The following is a 17,769-nucleotide window of genomic DNA, read 5'->3' on the forward strand; positions in this document are numbered from 1 at the left end:
ATCTGGCGGGAGATTTGAACAGCTCGCTTTCCCGAAGTCGCACAAATTGCAATTCTGCACAAGAAATATATCGCTGGCAGCATAAACCTTCTGAAAATGATGCTTTGGATCAGAATAAGTCCTCAGATTGACATTTGGCTGGTCATCTCCAAAAACACAACGGCATCCAGTGGGAGGCGCACCTAAGTAACATCCGGAAAGCCAAAAGTAGAAATCCAAATGTAGCCATTGATATTGCATCTGATGACGAGGAGCTGTTCCTGCAGGGGGAGGTGAAGAAGCGAGAGACATTTTTTCTGGTACACACAGTACCCCTGGCAGCAGCACTGCAGTGGTAGCGTCCACACCCTCTACCCCAGCAACATCTAGGTGGCACAGTAAGAGTCTGGTAGAGACACCAATGTGAAAAACTACATCAATGAGCCTAACTGGGTTGAAGAAGTCTGGATCATCATCACATATGAAAACGGTCCAGACCACCATTAAAAGCATGTTTTGGTCGGAGGCGCCATTTGAACGCAACCACCCAACGGCACGTCTGTATAATGCAATGCTGGCTAAAATGTTAGCGCTGGACCTTCTCCCTTTTTCTTTCGTGGAAGGGGTGGGTTTTCTAGAATTTGTCGCAACAGTCTACCCTAAATGGAAGGTTCCTAGCTGGTCCTATTTTGCCAGAGTTACGGTTCCAGCACGACATCAAGCTGTGCTGGATGTGATTGGGGCAGCTTTGCAGAAGAGTGCTGTTCACACTATCCACCTGACAACAGACATGTGAACCAGTTGCCAAGCCGTTGATTACATGTGCATCACTGCACACTGGGTCTCTTTTGCGGGGGTTAGTGAAGTTAGCTGCGGGTGTTGACAGTGTCACAATTTTTCAAGCTACTCGGACACATGCAACAGTAGCCATGTTTGCCATGGAGAAATCTCATACTGCAGTAAACATTTTGGAGGAGTTTAACAGTAAGGTCTTTGAATGGCTGCAGCCAAGAAGGCACATGATTGGTTATGTTTCCACGGATAATGGCAGTAATATAGTTAAGGCCATGGATGATGGTGGCTATTTCAGAGTGCCGTGTTTGGGGCACAGCATTAACATTGTTGTTCAATATTTCTTGAAAAAAAGAAAACACAGTCAGCAAGTTACTGACCACCTGCCGAAGAATCTGCACACATTTCAATCATTCGTTTAAGGCCCGGAAGCAGCTGAGGATCATTCAATGTTATCGTAGAGTGCCAGTCAGAGGACTCATCCAGGAGGTGGCAACACGTTGAAACTCAACCTTCTACATGCTTGAGCGTCTGTTTGAGCAGTACTTGATAATCAATGAGTATGTCTTTCATGCACGGGGTGCTTCTATGAAAGGCATGAGGCTAGAGGTGGAGGAATGGGACCTCGTTAAAAGCCTGACAGACATGCTTCGTCCTTTTGAGGTCTTCATGCGTGAAGTCAGCAGGGAGGACTGTACTTTGGGCAAAGCTATCCCATTGTTGCGCATGCTAGAGCACCAACTGAAGACGACGTCTTCAACGTTCCGAGTTGATGCTGAAGAACAAGATGCATATCAGTTGGCGGAGACCTTATTAGGCCGGCTAGTTGACAATGCAAGGCTTAAAGCAATACATTCAGAGCAACATTACATTTGAGCTGCTAATCTGGATCCACGGTACAAAAAGGCAGTGGGCAGCAATACATTCATTCCTTTTTCTGAAGCAGATGTTTCCAAGTACAAACATTGGCTAGCTCTGTCAGCCAATCGGTTAGAAAAAGAGCGACAGGAAATTGAAGGAACCACCACAAGTACTACTGAAGCATAGGCCAACCGGCGTCAAGGTCCACTTCTGTGGCCGAAGGAAGCCACTTTCCTTCAGAGCCGTTACCGACACCAGCAACCGTATCATCATCACCTGCACCAGGCACAGCCATAATATTGTGGGAAGCGGATTGGATAACTCATCAAGGGTTTGCTCGTTCCCGTGTTAATGCAAAGGCAACAGATGGTACGCAAAGTGGAGCAACCCTGGAGGACCTTGAGTGGATGGTGCAGGCCCATCTGGATGACCCAACAGAGGTCTTTTTTTATCAGAATCCATTGGTGTATTGGTATGATAAAAGGCCTCAATGGCCACTGATCACCAAGCTGGCTATAAATTATTTGGCTTGCCCACTCGCAAGTGTGTCTTCTGAATGTGTTTTCAGTGCTGCTGGTGCCATTGTAACTTCCAGGCATCCATCCATTCAAAGTAAATGTCAATCATTCTTCTTAATGTCTCAACTGGACAAACCTTACTTTTTCTTACCGACAAACACCATTTTTATTTTATTTTGTAAACCACCACCCATGCATCCGTGCTTGACTTGCATTTGAATTTGACCCAAAGGATATATTGTGCACACATACAGTTTCTGTTTCACCCACCCAGGCGTCCTCTTTTCTTTTTCCTTCCACCCATCCTTGCTTTACAAGGCCATGCATCAGATTCCTACCAGCCACCTCTGCCTGCATTTAAAAATACGTATAATTCTTTGCCAGTCATTAATTTAACTTGCTCGTCCTTCCTCCTTCCTTACACCCTTCTTTCCCTTTTCGTTCATCCCATCCATCAAGTTCATCTCTGATCTGACTTGTCTTCTCGATAAAACTTTCACAGCTGAGTTGAAGTCAAATTTAGAGGAGGCTATTAGTTACTCGTCAACTCCCGCCTCTAATGCTATTGCTAATGCGAAGTCAAGGGTGACTGTCTTCTACCTGGTTGAAAAAAACTTAGTTCTAAATTTGTAAGTCTTCCCAACAGTAAAGTGTACTTGTACTGTACAACATACACCCCTGCAGCGAGCCTACTCTGCAATCTCAATAAGTAAGGAATATAATAGCTTACCACTGCCCGCCGCTACCGAGTCATCTCCCACAGCGGTTCCTGCTGGCACTGGTGGCACCGCATCTGCCCCTGGAGTGACCACCTCCGCGCTGGCCCCGGCACTGGTGGTGTCTGTGCCAATGGTGTTCCGCCTAGAAAATACATTTCATATTTTTAGATGCCATATACACCACTCCCTATTTTGTTTAGGAATGAAAACATTTTTTACTACATAAACAAATTTAATTATTTGTGACTCTCTAGTCTAAATTAAAAATTCCCCTTTCGGAAGGGGAGGGTGTTTTTATTTATGCTTAGCCATAACATGCTACACTTTTATTTTATTTTAAACTGTTTTTATTGTTTTCATTCAGAATATCGGCAAAAATCACAGGACGTTCACAATTATATATTACAATTAGGTTACATGACCACTGACATTTATCCATGTTCAACCCCTCATGTAATTGGATATCATCAATCATAACCTTAGGCAGTTTGTTTATAATTGTCACTCTACTCCTCCTCAGGTTAATCTTCTGAACTGTCCCCATCAGAGTCCGGTATTGGATCACATATATCACCCCGGTATGTATTCCATGCTGCCCATATTTTGGTCCATTTCCGAGGGCACTTGCGATTTATGTAGACTGTCCTTTCCGCTATCATATTAAGGTCCATATCCCTACACCAGGTCTCCAACAAAGGCAGCTCCATTGCTCCCCATTTCTGCGCTATATTACGTTTCGCTACTATGAGTCCCAGCGTGACCCATGCTTGCCCAGGACGCGCATCCTCCACCCACCTTCCTCTTGGCGGGGTTGTTGGGTCTGGTAGATTGTTACTTATTTTGCGATAGGTAAAAGATGTGGCTCTCCTGGGCATGTGATCTGTGAGCAGTCGATCTTCGAGAGGGGATGCCTCAGGGACTTCAGTGTCTTGTGGTAGTACCGTTAGCAGTGCGTGGCATATTTGTGCATAGCGGAAAGTCTCCGTCGGGCCTAGGTCATATTGTTGCCGGAGCTGGGTAAATGGTAGCACGTTTCCCCTGTCGCAAAGGTCTCCCACTGTTGAAATACCTATATTGTCCCACTGTTCAAACCCTTTGCTTTTTCTCAGTTGTCCTAGCCGCTTAGTATCCCACAAAGGTGTGAGTTTAGTAATGATCCCCTTCCACCCCATCCGTGTATGTGCTGTGTGCCACAGCATAGCTGTATGTTTTGTGGGTCCCAGTAGATTTGTAGATTGTCCTTTGTTGTTTAGAACTACGAGCATATTTCCGGTTCCTAGTTGTGACCTATCTGCCCTGTAAGCGGGGTCTGCCTGCGATGCATGTATCCATTGGTTTATGTTTTTGAGGTTTGCCGCCCAATAATACATTTGGATGTTCGGGAGTGCTATTCCTCCATCGTATCAGCCACGATGCAATTTTGCTTGCGCAATTCGTGCCGACCTGTTACCCCAGAGTAGTGTGGATACTTGTGCTGCAATCTGTTTGAAATATGTTGGCGCTACTGGATATGGTGTGTTTTCAAGGGCGTACAAAAAGCGGGGTAGGACCATCATTTTGAATAATGCAGCCCTTCCTAGCAGTGTCAAAGGAAGGGATTCCCAGTGTTTCACATCTCGTTTCAAGCGTTCCATGGGGGACGCCAGGTTCTTGGTGAAAAAATAAGCTGTGTCTCCTGTAACATGTATGCCTAAATATTTCAATGAGTACTGCGTGACCACTAGTGGGCAATCATCAGGGAGCCGTGGTGCGGGGCCCTTTAGTACATATAAGACAGACTTAGACCAGTTGATAGTGTATTCTGATATTCTCCCGAAGCTATCACACGCCTCCAGTAGCACCAGTATGGAGTTCTCGGTATCTCAGGACAACATCTGCGTAGAGAGAGAGGTGGTCTCCCACCCCTCCGTCCACTGTATGCCTTTCAGTAATGGTGCACCTCTAATCCAGGTCGCCAGGGGTTCTAACACTAATGCAAAGAGGAGCGGCGACAAGGGACAACCCTGACGCGTCCCCCTCGACAACAGTATAGGCTCCGATAGATGTCCATTAGCCGTTATGCATGCCAGCGGTTTTGTATAGAGGAGGCGAATCCATGCGCAGAACTTAGGACCAAACCCCAGGTGTGGGAGGACCGCAAAAAGGTAGTTTCACTCCACCATATCAAAGGCCATCCTCGCATCCAGGGACAAGAGAACCGCTGGTTCCGATAGGGATGGTGCCTTAGTCAGTGCCCCGTGCAGGCGTTACGTATGGGTGAATTTTGCGAATTTGCAATTCGCAAAATTGCGTATTTACGGATTCACAATCCGCAAAATTCACGAACTCTCGCGAATTTGCGTTTTTTTTGTGTTCGCAAGGGTTTATGCCCGTTCGCGAGGGTTTCTTACCAGTTCGCAAACGCAAACTTACTTGTCGGGTCGCAACGGTCGCGACCATGTTGTTTCTACGTCTGGTTCATCACAGCACCCTCTGTTTCACCACTGCCACCCTCTGGTTCATCACTGCCACCCTCTGGTTCATCACTGTAGATTATAGGGGGAAAAGCACACCTGCCCTGCCTCAACTGACATAAATTAATTTGGGGCTGATTAATGTGTCACTGAATTTGAGCTGGTACCTGCTTCCTTAGCTGTAAGTGCTTCCTGATTAATGATGAGCTTGAACTTTTGAACCTGCTAAGTGCTTTCAGTTTTGCAAAATTCATTAGCACACCTGCCCTGCCTCAACTGACATGAATGAATTAGGGGCTGATTAATGTGTCACTGAATTTGAACTTCCAGTCTGGCACCTGATTCCTTATCTGTAATTGCTTTCTGTTGCAGTGTATTTTTTTTAACAGGACCTTTGTGGCATACTTGTAGCTAGTCTCTGAGCTTGCTGTGAGGGTCAGAGCAGGGTCATAGAATAGTTGCAAGTAGGCAACTGAACTCTGGAGGGGCCCCTCAGGAAGCACTGCAGGGAATGGTTACTAATGATGAGCTTGAACTTTTGCACCTGCTGAGTGCGTTCAGTTTTGCAAAAATCATTTTTCTGCAATTTCGCGCGATTCGCGGGGCGCCAATTTGCGCGAGATCGATTTTGGAAGCCGCAAATTCGTGCAAATATACGTTTTGTTTTTTTTGCGGCGTGTTAGTTCGCGTGATTTTTTGCGTTTTTGCAAGCCGCTTGTAGCGCAACGTTGCGAAGTTACCCTAGCGGTCGTACATGGGCGCGGCCATCTTGTTTGCGTGACGAATTTCCGTTTCCGGGAGCTAAGTGTAATCGCGCAAAGTGTGCAGCTCGCTAGTACAATTTTGCGTGTGATCGCGGGGGAAATCTCGCGCGAACTTACCCACGCGGTCATGAACGGGCATGGCCAACTTGTTTTTCATTCATTGCTATGGTTTTGGGCATCCTTTCTGTATCGTCTATCAATCTCTGCCATGCTTTGCTTGTTTGAAGTTTTTTGTATCTATTTTACTTATTATCTATCCCTCTATTTTTCTAGCTCTATATTTTTGTGTTTTCTGCTACTTTTGGTTAATTTTAAACTACTTTTTTTAACTCTTTTCTTTTCTTCTTCCCTATTCTATTTCTTCTTTATTATTTACCTTCCTTTCTGCCCAGACCATGGTAAAGGGAGCCGGGAAGCAGCCCGAGAAGGAGAAGGGTCCCGCACCCCGTGCCCGGCTCCCGTGCGGGCATTTGAGGGCGGAGCTAGTGATGCCACGGGAGATCTTTAGCGCGGAGGAGGTGGCCGCACTAGTGTTCTTTGTACAGCGCCGCCTCCCCAGGACCATTGCGGCAGGCGGCAAGATCGCAAGCGGCTACGGGCTCCGGGAGCGCCGGAAGCGGTGGGAGAAGGTGTGCCGGGCAATGTTTGAACACTCTCAGGTCCGGCGCACCTGCAACCAGGCCACCCACCGTTGGACGGATCACCTGGACCGGGAACGCGACTTGCTCGACCTGCTCGGCGTTGAGATCCCCAGGCTTGGTGAGTAATAGTAGCTATTTCATCACTACTCTGTTTTCTCCTGCTCTGTGTGTTATTATATTTCAAATTTTTGTTTTTTATCAAGAGCAATAATGCTGCCGATTACATTGTAGGTACATTATATTTCAAAATCTTCAGTGCATTTCAGGTGCACTGCTCTCCTTCTCAGTAGCGTTGCTACTATGCTCATTTGTTTTCGATTTTGTGTACATTTCATTGGCCTGAGAAATTATGTATGAGTGTAGTTTACAGAAGTGCGTAATGCTAGACACTAAGGGGCAGATTTGCAATTATCGGCGCATCCCTGCAAAGTAGCAGGGATGCGCCAGTAATTGTGCGCCACGCCACCACCACCCATGGTGCGCCGTATTTACAATGCGGCGCACCATGGGCCCAAAACGTCACCGAAGCGTTACGCATCTGTGCCGTAAAGGCGGTGCATTGCTGGAGTTGCGTCGCAACGATGGCGCAGCTCCAGCAATGCTCTGGGGTACCCTATCTCCCCAATGCTGCATCAAGCCGTACATCTGATTCAAGCAGGCGCAGGGTTTGAGTGACGCATCTTGTAGATTTCCCTCAGCCACTCTTAGGATGCGTTACTGCGCAGGAACGCCCTTCCTTGCGCCGGAACGCCCCCTGATGGCGCAGGGCTTTACAACGTGATGCATCTCCCATATGCGTCATGTTGTTAATATACGCCGCACCATGGCGTCTCTTTTGTTCTGCCGCTGCGTCACAAAAGTCATGCAACAACAGAGCAAAAGAGCCGCAAGGGGCTTGTAAATCTGCCCCTACAGACTCAAGTCCAGTCCTTCCTTTGTACACCTGGCAATAAGAAGAAATAGTGGTGGTGGATTGATAGTTTGAGTATTTTAATGACTGGTTAATGTAGTAGGAAACTTTTTAGTGTTGTCACTGATCTGCAATCACGACAGAGTTTGTATGTCACTTCGCGTGCTGCGGACTACTGCCTGCCAGTCCTAGGCAAACCTTTTTAGTACTTTGTTTAGTGAGTTACATAACTTTCCAAGTCGACGGTCCGCAAATCAAGCAATACTAATATCGTAGTAGACCACATGAGATAGGTCAATATATCCCGTGGAATAGTTGTCTATTTGCTATTTCGACAAAATATTTTGTTATTGTTCTTTTGAAATGTTTGATTTGGTTGACAACAATCATCCATGTTTTCGGGTCTTTCTTTCTTTAATGTTGTACATCAGCTCCCCCCAGGGGCAAGAGGACAGAGGAGGAGGTAGTTGCTGCTGCTGTTGTAGAAGGCCAGGATCGGTCAGGCGAGGGCCCCTTTGCTGGCCCCAGTAAGTTTTCATTTTAATATAGAGTACCTATTTTTTCCTAGCGTTCCTCATTAGATTTTTTTCTAAATCGTCTTTGATCTTCTTGTAGACTGTATCTAAATTCTTATCCTGCCTCTACTATGACTCCCTGTGGTATTACTAGATTATTCTTATTAGTCTGTCTGTGTAGCTAACTAAGATTGCACAGTTGGCAAAAGGTGTCCAACGAAACTCCCATTCTAGTCATCAATAGCTCTATGAACTGAGTGCAGTCCTCTGGGATTGTCCATAATGTCTTTTCAAGTCTTCAAAATGTTTATGCTTTGACAATTCCCAACAATAAAATGCAAATGACCACCAAGAAAGAATAAGATACTACTTTACTTTTGGTTTGGATAGGAGGACAATCCATACTACTACTGTTGCAGGGACCAATCTGCACAAACAGAACTATGGACACTAAATAGTGCATTGTTTATCAATTATAATAGGCGCAGGTAGACTTTCCACATACCTCAGTGATAACAGACTTTGAAGAACCCCCAATCTCCTTACTGACTAGATAGTGTGGCAGAGTCATTTAGCTCCCGAATTCATCGATGATTGATCCACAATGATGATTATCCAACGCAGGACAAGAGTACGGAGTCAGAGTCCAGAAGTGTCAAAGGCACGGACTCATGAGTGCAAATTGCAAAACCTTTTGCTCAGTCACTCCTGACCAAAAACCACATAGTCTATTTAAATTTTAAAGCTTTATTAAAAGTAAAAACATTTATTAAAAATCAAGTTTGTCATAAAACATAAACGGTTGATTAAAAATGGAAAAGTGCTTAGTGATTTATTTCACACATTTATTGTGGGCGATCCGAGCCCTCACCTGGTTTGAACTTTAATTTTTCTTTTTGGTGCTGAATCGTTGGTCACTCCGTCCTAGTGATGATGATCTGATCTTGCTCTTGTTCTTAGAAGTGAAGCTTCTGTCTGTTATGAGAAAAATGGTGCTTGTTAAAAAGCAAGCATTCATCAGTTGTGCCAAAAAGTGCAGCAAGACAACACCCTTCCCTGGAAAAAGGGACATTTTTACTTTAGAGTAGACAGTCACAAATTATTAGATTGGTTTCTGTATTCACATTTCTTCATTCCTGGACAAAATACTAGTGAGTGGTGTATGTCTATGACATCTAACATTCTTAAATGTACTTTGTAGGTGGAACATCTGGTGCCGGGGCCAGCGCGGAGGTGGAGGAGGACACTTCTGGGGAGGAGGCGGTGCAAGTGCCGAAGGAAACTGCTGTGAGGGTTGCCACGGTAGTGGCGGGCAGTGGTAAGCTCTTATATTCCTTACTTATTGAGATTGCAGACTGCAGAGTGCGCTCTCTGCATGGGTGTAGTATATATGTTGTACAGTTAAGTTACTATACTGTTAAGAAGACTTTCAAATTTAGAACAAAGTTTTTATCAACCAGGTAGTAGCCTCCTCTAAATGTACTTCAACTCAGCGGTGAATTTTTTTTTGAGAATCCAAATCAGATCTGAGATGAACTTGATGGATGGGATGAACGAAAAGCGAAAGAAGGGTGTAAGTAAGTGTGGGAGGACGAGCAAGTTAAAAGTAATGATGACTGTCAAAGAAGAATTATACGTGTTTGATTGGTGCCCGAGGTGGCTGGGAAGGAATATGATGCATGGCTGGATGAAGGATGAAGCAAGGATGGGTGGAAGGAGAACAGCCTTGGTGGGTGAAACAGAAACTGTATGTGTGCGCAATATATCCTTTGGTTGAAATTCAAATGCAAGTCAAGCACGGATGTATGGCTTGCGGTTTCCCAAATAAAATGAAAAGGTTGTTTTCCCGTGAGAAAACGTAAGGTTTGTCCAGATGAGAGACATGAAGAAGAATGATTGACATATAGTTTGAATGGATGGATGCCTGGATCATGGTACTATCTGACTCTTAGATAGCATATGTGTATCTAGAGAGAGTAGACGGTCACTGGATGAACTAAGTGTTACTTTGAAGAGCATGTAACACCGCACCCGCACGTCCATTCCAGTGTAGGAAAGGCAAGGAAAAGAAGTTTTAATTTTGTCCGATTACTACCATGAATAGTAGCAGTAGTTTGTATTGCAAGCACAGCATATATCCGGCTATTACGATGGCCACTCACTACCTCTGTTAATAAGTTTAGTAGAACTCGGTCATTCATGTGTGGATGTATCACTGTTCACTCAATAAAAAGCAAAGCACCTAAAGTCATCCCATATGTAAGCAAATACATACCATGTGCAGTGATAGATAATCAGATTATTTATCTTCTTCATTTTCCTTTTCTAATATTCAATGGCACTGTAGGGTGAAAGTTAAATTAATTAAACAGTAGCCCTTGTAACTGAGTATTCTCAGTGCCACCCGTAATAGAAAAGTAAGTGCATCACCACCTGCATGTACTGGACCGGTACAGTAACGCAAGTCTGTCTCACTCATCATGGCGGGGGTCTGTTTTTCTTGGGTGCAAGTTGACTGCGCTGGCATTATGCCGGCTTGCAGAAGTTAACGTACCAATTTTGCTAAACAAGAGAGAAGAAGAAGAATAAGACTGGTGTACTGTCATAGTCGACTCTAATGGAGTGAGTCTATAGTGCTCGTAGAATTGATTCCTTAAACTCCCACTAATGTTAGAGCAAGGATGAAGAAGTGGGAGGTTAGATAGATACTGGCCACAATAGTTATGTACTGAGCTTGCAAGTTGCTAGTTCTACTGTGACACAACTTTCTGCTTAATCATTTTGTGTTAATCTTAAAGAGCATTGGTTATAGACTATGTCTTTCTTTCTTCATATAGATGCTCCTTTCAAACCAACACGGAAGGAGCTGGCTAAAAGGGCCCGGCAACGGCGGCCTGTAGGCGACTGTCGCCGAATATCGGCGGCTGGTGGCCCAGGAGGAGGGGGACACGCAATCGACCACAAGATCGACCGGTACAGCTGCATCCTCCTCCACGCTCCCTGGGTCAGTCAGTCAGCGCAGGTCTCCAGCGGTATGGAGCCGGGGTTACGCAGCCAGCCGCCACCGCCGAGCAGCAAAAAAATCAGCTGCCCCCACAGCAGTACCAAAAAAAGGTTGCCCCGCCTTTCACTGAGGGAGTCCTACCTCGAACAGGAGCTGCTCAACACCAAAACCCTGCTCGAGACCCTCCGCAAGGAGCATGCCGACCTGGCCCGAAAAGTCAACAGCAGCCAGCAGTAGGAGGAGACTGTCCCTTGCCCCTTTTTTTAAGACTTCTGGGGGGTGGGAATTGGGAGTTGGGTTTTCCACTTTTTTGGACTTATTTTTCACGGACATTCGTTGGGATTTGGGAGGGGGGGCGGGTTAGGTCTTGCAGGAGATTATTTATGTTAGGGATATAAATATACTTTAAACTTTATCTTAGCATACATGTTTTTACTTTTTTACTGCTTTTGAGGCTGGTGGGTGGGGGTTTAACAGTAAGTTTGTTTTCCTGAAACTTTAGTGGCATCTTGATTCAAGTTGTGAAATTAATTGCCCAAATGTTTTCAAAACTAAGAGCCTCTCACAGAGTAAGTGAATTCAATAGTCCTAGGACCGTCAGTCTCTCGTCTCTCCGAATACTCCATTATACTACCTCCCCCCAAACGCTTATCTTACCTGTAATTTGTGTTTGGAAATAGGGCTAGGCACAGGGCTGGCTGCACGGGAAATGGCGATTAAGGTTGGCAATCCTGGGCGGATGAAATGCCATCATTGCGGTGGTACTAGTGGTGTTACACAGTGGCAGTTGCAGCATCTGAAAAAAAAGAAAATGAAACCTTGTTTGTCCTTACCGTAGCATTAGAACGGTACGATAGAGAATATAGCAGATGACAGTACACTAGAACAGTGCCACAATGTAGCCTAACAAATGGTAAAGTATTGAAAGTATAGCTACTACTTGCGTTGAATTTCTTTGACTACTACTACTGCAAGAAATAGTACTGAAGGTGAAGGACACAGCAGCGTAATTATTCCCCACGCCTAGGAGGAGGATGTTCTTGATGAGCAATCAAGTTGATGGCGCACATGAAAATCTGCTTTCATTTGCCAATAGTCATGGGTCTGTGTCAAGCTGAGTAAGATATATCGTCGGATTCCTTCACCAGCTGTTGCTATGACCTTATCCTCCCCAGCAAGTGTGTGGAATTATTGCTGTCATTTAGTCACACATCAATCAAAACCACACAGCCCGGGGGAAGAGGGTTAGGGTTTGGAAAATGGATGGGAAAGGGGGTTTTTGGGAAAGTTTTGTTGAGAGAAGAAAAAAAACCACAGCATGGACAAACAATAATTTAAGATAAACAAATCTTTGGGTACAAAACTATCCATAAATCTTTTAAGTGACATAAAGGAAGTGCATGCACTACTGCATGCATGGTTACTGAAAAGTGAGTAGTACTTAGACAACCGTGAATGAAAGAATGCGATAGTACAGGGCTGCAGTAGTTATGCGTTTTCACTTGCCTATCTCTGCACTCAGAGTAACACTTTGTACATTAAATTAGGTTTGAAAAAAAGCAGAAGTAAAACCTATACAATGGCTGTAGGGATGAATTTAGAAGCAGAGATCAAAGAAATGCAGAGTCACACTCATAGAAGTTCACAGCAATAACATTACTTAAAAGATAATTAGAAAAGAACGGATACTGTATCTGTATGTTGTTGTAGTTGTCCTGTTGAATTTGGGAAGTTGCATGCATCCAACCATTCCTCTTATTAGCGGGACTCCTCCATTCCATCTGACGCTCTGTCCATCAATGTTGGTGACAAGAAGACACCCTGCCCACTGCCTGCCTGGCGGATGCTGAATTACGGCTCGCTAATGTGAAGCCTGACTTCATCCTTTTTTTCCCATTGCACAGGCTGAAACCCGGCCTGTAATTATTGATGGAAAAACAGGAAGTTATATTAGAACACCAATGACAAATAAATATAAGGTATGTACGCTGTGTAGTGCAAAAAGACACAATTTGAGTTTCCTAATAGACAGTACAATATTTTTGAAAGTGTGTACTCTGTCTGAGTCTCCTTTTGAAGGATAAATAAGTATGGGCGAATTAATTCAGCGGATCTTTCCCCTCAAGCTAGGTGTACTGTAAACTGTGTTTTAGAACAAAATTAGACCTTCCCAGCAGTGCTCCCAGACCCTTACTAAACCCAGTCGCAAAAATGTAGAAGACCCCCAATCAGATCTCAAAAACGTGCGATACTGCTACCTGTCAGAGGCCTAGTAGAAAATGGTGACCAAACGTACTTTGAAAGTAAAGTAGGCCCAAATTCCCCCTTACCCACCATGGATTGTATTCAAACCACTTGCAAGCAAGCAAAAGTATCCATACCCAGCATTGCTTCAAGACTCGCAAACCCCCCCACAAACACCAGGAACCCCCACAAACAGCCCCCCGAAAACGGTAGAGTGAGCGAAATCTCAGAAAATGCAAAACCTTTTTCCCCAGGGATTGTCTCCAAAACACTTTCTTTCGGGTATTAGACCTTCCCAATAATGGCCCCAGAACTGTCAACCTGGGCGAAAACAAGTTTAACACCCCAACAAGCCAAAAGGCAAAACCCAGGAAAAGCCACACTTAGAAAACTTTGGGCCTACCTGGAATTCAGGCCAAATGCGCTCTGCAGCTAGGCCCTAACTCCCCTTTTCCACCATGGATTTCCTGTAAAACAAATGCAATCAACATTAGAATGTGCCAGCAGTGCTCACAGACCCAAAACCCACCCTCAACAACCTAAAAGCCCCCCAAACAGCACCCCAAAGACAGGCAAGTGATCAAAAGCGCAAAAACTTTTTCTGCTCCGATTTTCTCCAAACCACTTTTAGCCGGTATTACACCTTCCAAGCAAGGACCCCAGACCCTTGAACCCGGGAAAAAAACAAGTTTCACCCCCCTAAAAAGCCGAAAAGCAAAACCGGGAAAAGCCACACTTAGGAAACTGTGGGCCTACCCGGAATGCAGTCTAAATGAGCTCTGAAGCTAGGCCCTAACTCCCCTTTTCCACCATGGATTTCCTGTAAAACAAATGCAATCAACATTAGAATGTGCCAGCAGTGCTCACAGACCCCAAAACTCACCCCAACAACCTACAAGCCCCCCAAACAGCACCCCAAAGACAGGCAAGTGATCAAAAGCGCAAAAACTTTTTCTGCTCCGATTTTCTCCAAACCACTTTTAGCCGGTATTACACCTTCCAAGCAAGGCCCCCAGACCCGTGAACCCGGGCAAAAACAAGTTTCACCCCCCCAAAAAGCCGAAAAGCAAAACCGGGAAAAGCCACACTTAGGAAACTGTGGGCCTACCTGCAATGGTGTCCAAATGAGCTCTGCAGCTAGGCCCTAACTCCCCTTTTCCACCATGGATTTCCTGTAAAACAAATGCAATCAACATTAGAATGTGCCAGCAGTGCTCACAGACCCCAAAACCCACCCCCAACAACCTAACCCCCCCAAACAGCACCCCAAAGACAGGCAAGTAATCAAAAGCGCAAAAACTTTTTCTGCTCCGATTTTCTCCAAACCACTTTTAGCCGGTAATACACCTTCCAAGCAAGGCCCCCAGACCCGTGAACCCGGGCAAAAACAAGTTTCACCCCCAAAAAGCCGAAAAGCAAAACCGGGAAACGCCACACTTAGGAAACTGTGGGCCTACCTGGAATGCAGTCCAAATGAGCTCTGCAGCTAGGCCCTAACTCCCCTTTTCCACCATGGATTTCCTGTAAAACAAATGCAATCAACATTAGAATGTGCCAGCAGTGCTCACAGACCCCAAAACCCACCCTCAATAACCTAAAAGCCCCCCAAACAGCACCCCAAAGACAGGCAAGTGATCAAAAGAGCAAAAACTTTTTCTGCTCCGATTTTCTCCAAACCACTTTTAGCCAGTATTACACCTTCACAGCAATGCCCCAGACCCGTCAACTCACCCGCAAAGAAGTAGAACACCCCCACAAGTGCAGAGTCTTTCTTCATTGGGCGTAATCCAGCCATCTGCTTTGAGGGAAATAGGAGTCTGGAGGAGGAGGATAGAGGAGCATGTTCTTGTGAACTTGTGAACCTGAGGAATGCAGACTGCGGCACCTTCAAATCAATAAGCAAATAAGTATAGACAGTTTTGCTGATGGGCTTGTTTTTGTGATTAGGTGATTAAAGTTTTTTTTATATAGATTTTGCAAAACAAAGAAAGACAGACACACAGGAATAAAAGTGAATAAGGACGAAAAAGAAAGTTAGTGATTCATTGACTCATTTTCAGGGCTCGGTGTCAGGGAAGAAGAGCTCGTCCTCAAACTCTGCTAATTCAGACGGGAGTAGGTCAGTTAACAGGGAAGAACTTCCCTCATCTAAGTTGGTGTCCTCCTCGTCTTCTTCCTGCGTGCATTCTCGTATTTTGTAATCTGGTGGTATGAAGTGCTGATTCATCTTGATCATTGTTAACCTCTCCACATTTTTGGGTGAGAGGTGGGTCATTTTGGAAGTTACAATGCCACCAGCAGCACTGAAGACACGTTAGAAGACACGCTTGCGAGTGGGTAAGACAAGTAATTTATAGCCAGGTTGGTGATCTCTGGCAACACATCTATTTTCCCATGCCAATACGCCAATGGGTCATGAGAAAGATGGACCTCTGTTGAGTCATTCAGATAGGCCTGCACCATCGACTCAAGGTTCTCCAGGGTTCCTCCACTTTGCTTACTTTTTTCTGGGACCATTTGAGAAGCAAACCCAAGCTGAGTTAGCCAATCCTCTTCTTCACACAATATTACTGTTGTGTCTGGTGCAGATGATACGGTTGCTGCTGTCGTTAACGGCTGAGAGGGAAAATCACTCACTTCTGCCACAGCCACAGATGCAGAAGTGGATTTTTTTGACTGCGGATGGCCTGCTGATGTACTGCCTTTTCCTTAAATTTCCTGCCGTTCTCTTTCAAACCGAGTGGATGACACAGCTAGACAATGTTTGTACTTTGTAACATCTGCGTCATCAAAAGGAAAGAATACTCTGCCTGCCACTGCCTTTTTGTACCGTGGATCCAGAATAGTAGCAGAAATGTAATGCTGTTCTGTGAGGATCTTTTCAAGACGTTCATCGCGAAGTAGGCGCTGTAATAACTTCTCCGCCAACTCAAATGCTTCTTCCTTTCCATCTTTTTCAAACGTAGAAGACACCGCCTTCAGTTGGTGCTGTAGCATGCGCAACAATGGGATAGCTTTTCCCAAATTACAGTCCTCCCTGCTGACTGCACGCGTGAAGACCTCAAAAGGACGAAGCATGTCTGTCAGGCTTTTAACTAGCTCCCATTGCTCCACCTGTATCCTCATGTCTATCATAGGTGTACCCAGTTTAAAGAAATACTGATCGACTACCGCATACTGCTCATACAGACGCTCAAGCATGTAGAAGGTTGAGTTCCAACGTGTTGCCACCTCCTGGATGAGTGCTTTCACTGGAACTTTACGTTCACGTTGCAGGCACCTCAGCTGCTTCCGGGCCTTAAAAGAATAGTTGAAATGTGTGCACATTCTTCGGCAGGTGTTCAGTAACTCGGAGACTGGACTTTCTTCACTCAAGAATTTTTTAACAACCAGGTTTATACAGTGCGCCAAACACGGCACTCTGAAATAGTTACCCTTATCCATGGACTTAACTACATTGGCACCATTATCCGTGGAAACATAACCAATCATGCGTTTTCTTGGGGACAGCCATTCAAAGACCTTTGTGTTAAACTCATGCAAAATGTTTACTCCTGTATGAGTTTTCTCCATGGCAAACATTGCTATTGTTGCATGTTTCCGAGCAGCTTTATAAACTTTGTCCGTGTCAACACCTGCGTTTAGCTTTGCTTTAACCCCTGAAAAAGAGACCCAGTGTGCAGTGATGCACATGTAATCAGTGGCTGCGCAATTGGTCCACATGTCTGTTGTCAGATGTATAGTGTGAACAGCACTCTTCTGCAAAGCTGCCCCAATCACCTCCAGCACATCTTCATGTAGTGCTGGAACCGCAACTCTGGCAAAATAGAACCGGCTAGGAACCTTCCATTTAGGGCAGAGCGTTGCCACCATTTCAAGAAAACCCATCCCTTCCACAAAAGAAAAAGGGAGAAGGTCCAGCGCTAGCATTTTAGCCAGCTTAGTGTTATACAGACGCGCCGTTGGGTGGTTGCGTTCAAATGGCGCATCTGAAAACAACATGCTTCTAATGGTGGGCTGGACCATTTTACGGGATGATGATGACTTCTTCGACCCAGTTACACTCAGTGATGATGAACTTTTTCGCATTGGTGTCTCACTCTCTCCCACACTCTCAGTGTGGCTCATATATCTTGCAGGGGGTGTGCTGCTGACAGCGGTACTGGGTGAAACTGAAGAAATGTTTGACGCTTCTTCCTCCTTGTCATTATCAGATGAAACATCAACGGATACAATTTGTTGACTTGCAATTCTGGCTGCCTTGATCTCCCTTAGGTGCGCATGCCATTTGACAGTGTACTGTCTCTCAAGATGACCTCTCTGGCCTCCGGTAACATAGTTGGTACCAAGCTTACCACGACTAACTCGA

The sequence above is a fragment of the Lissotriton helveticus genome, chromosome 6 (genome assembly GCF_964261635.1).
Source record: "Lissotriton helveticus chromosome 6, aLisHel1.1, whole genome shotgun sequence".
NCBI classification, from domain to species: domain Eukaryota; kingdom Metazoa; phylum Chordata; class Amphibia; order Caudata; family Salamandridae; genus Lissotriton; species Lissotriton helveticus.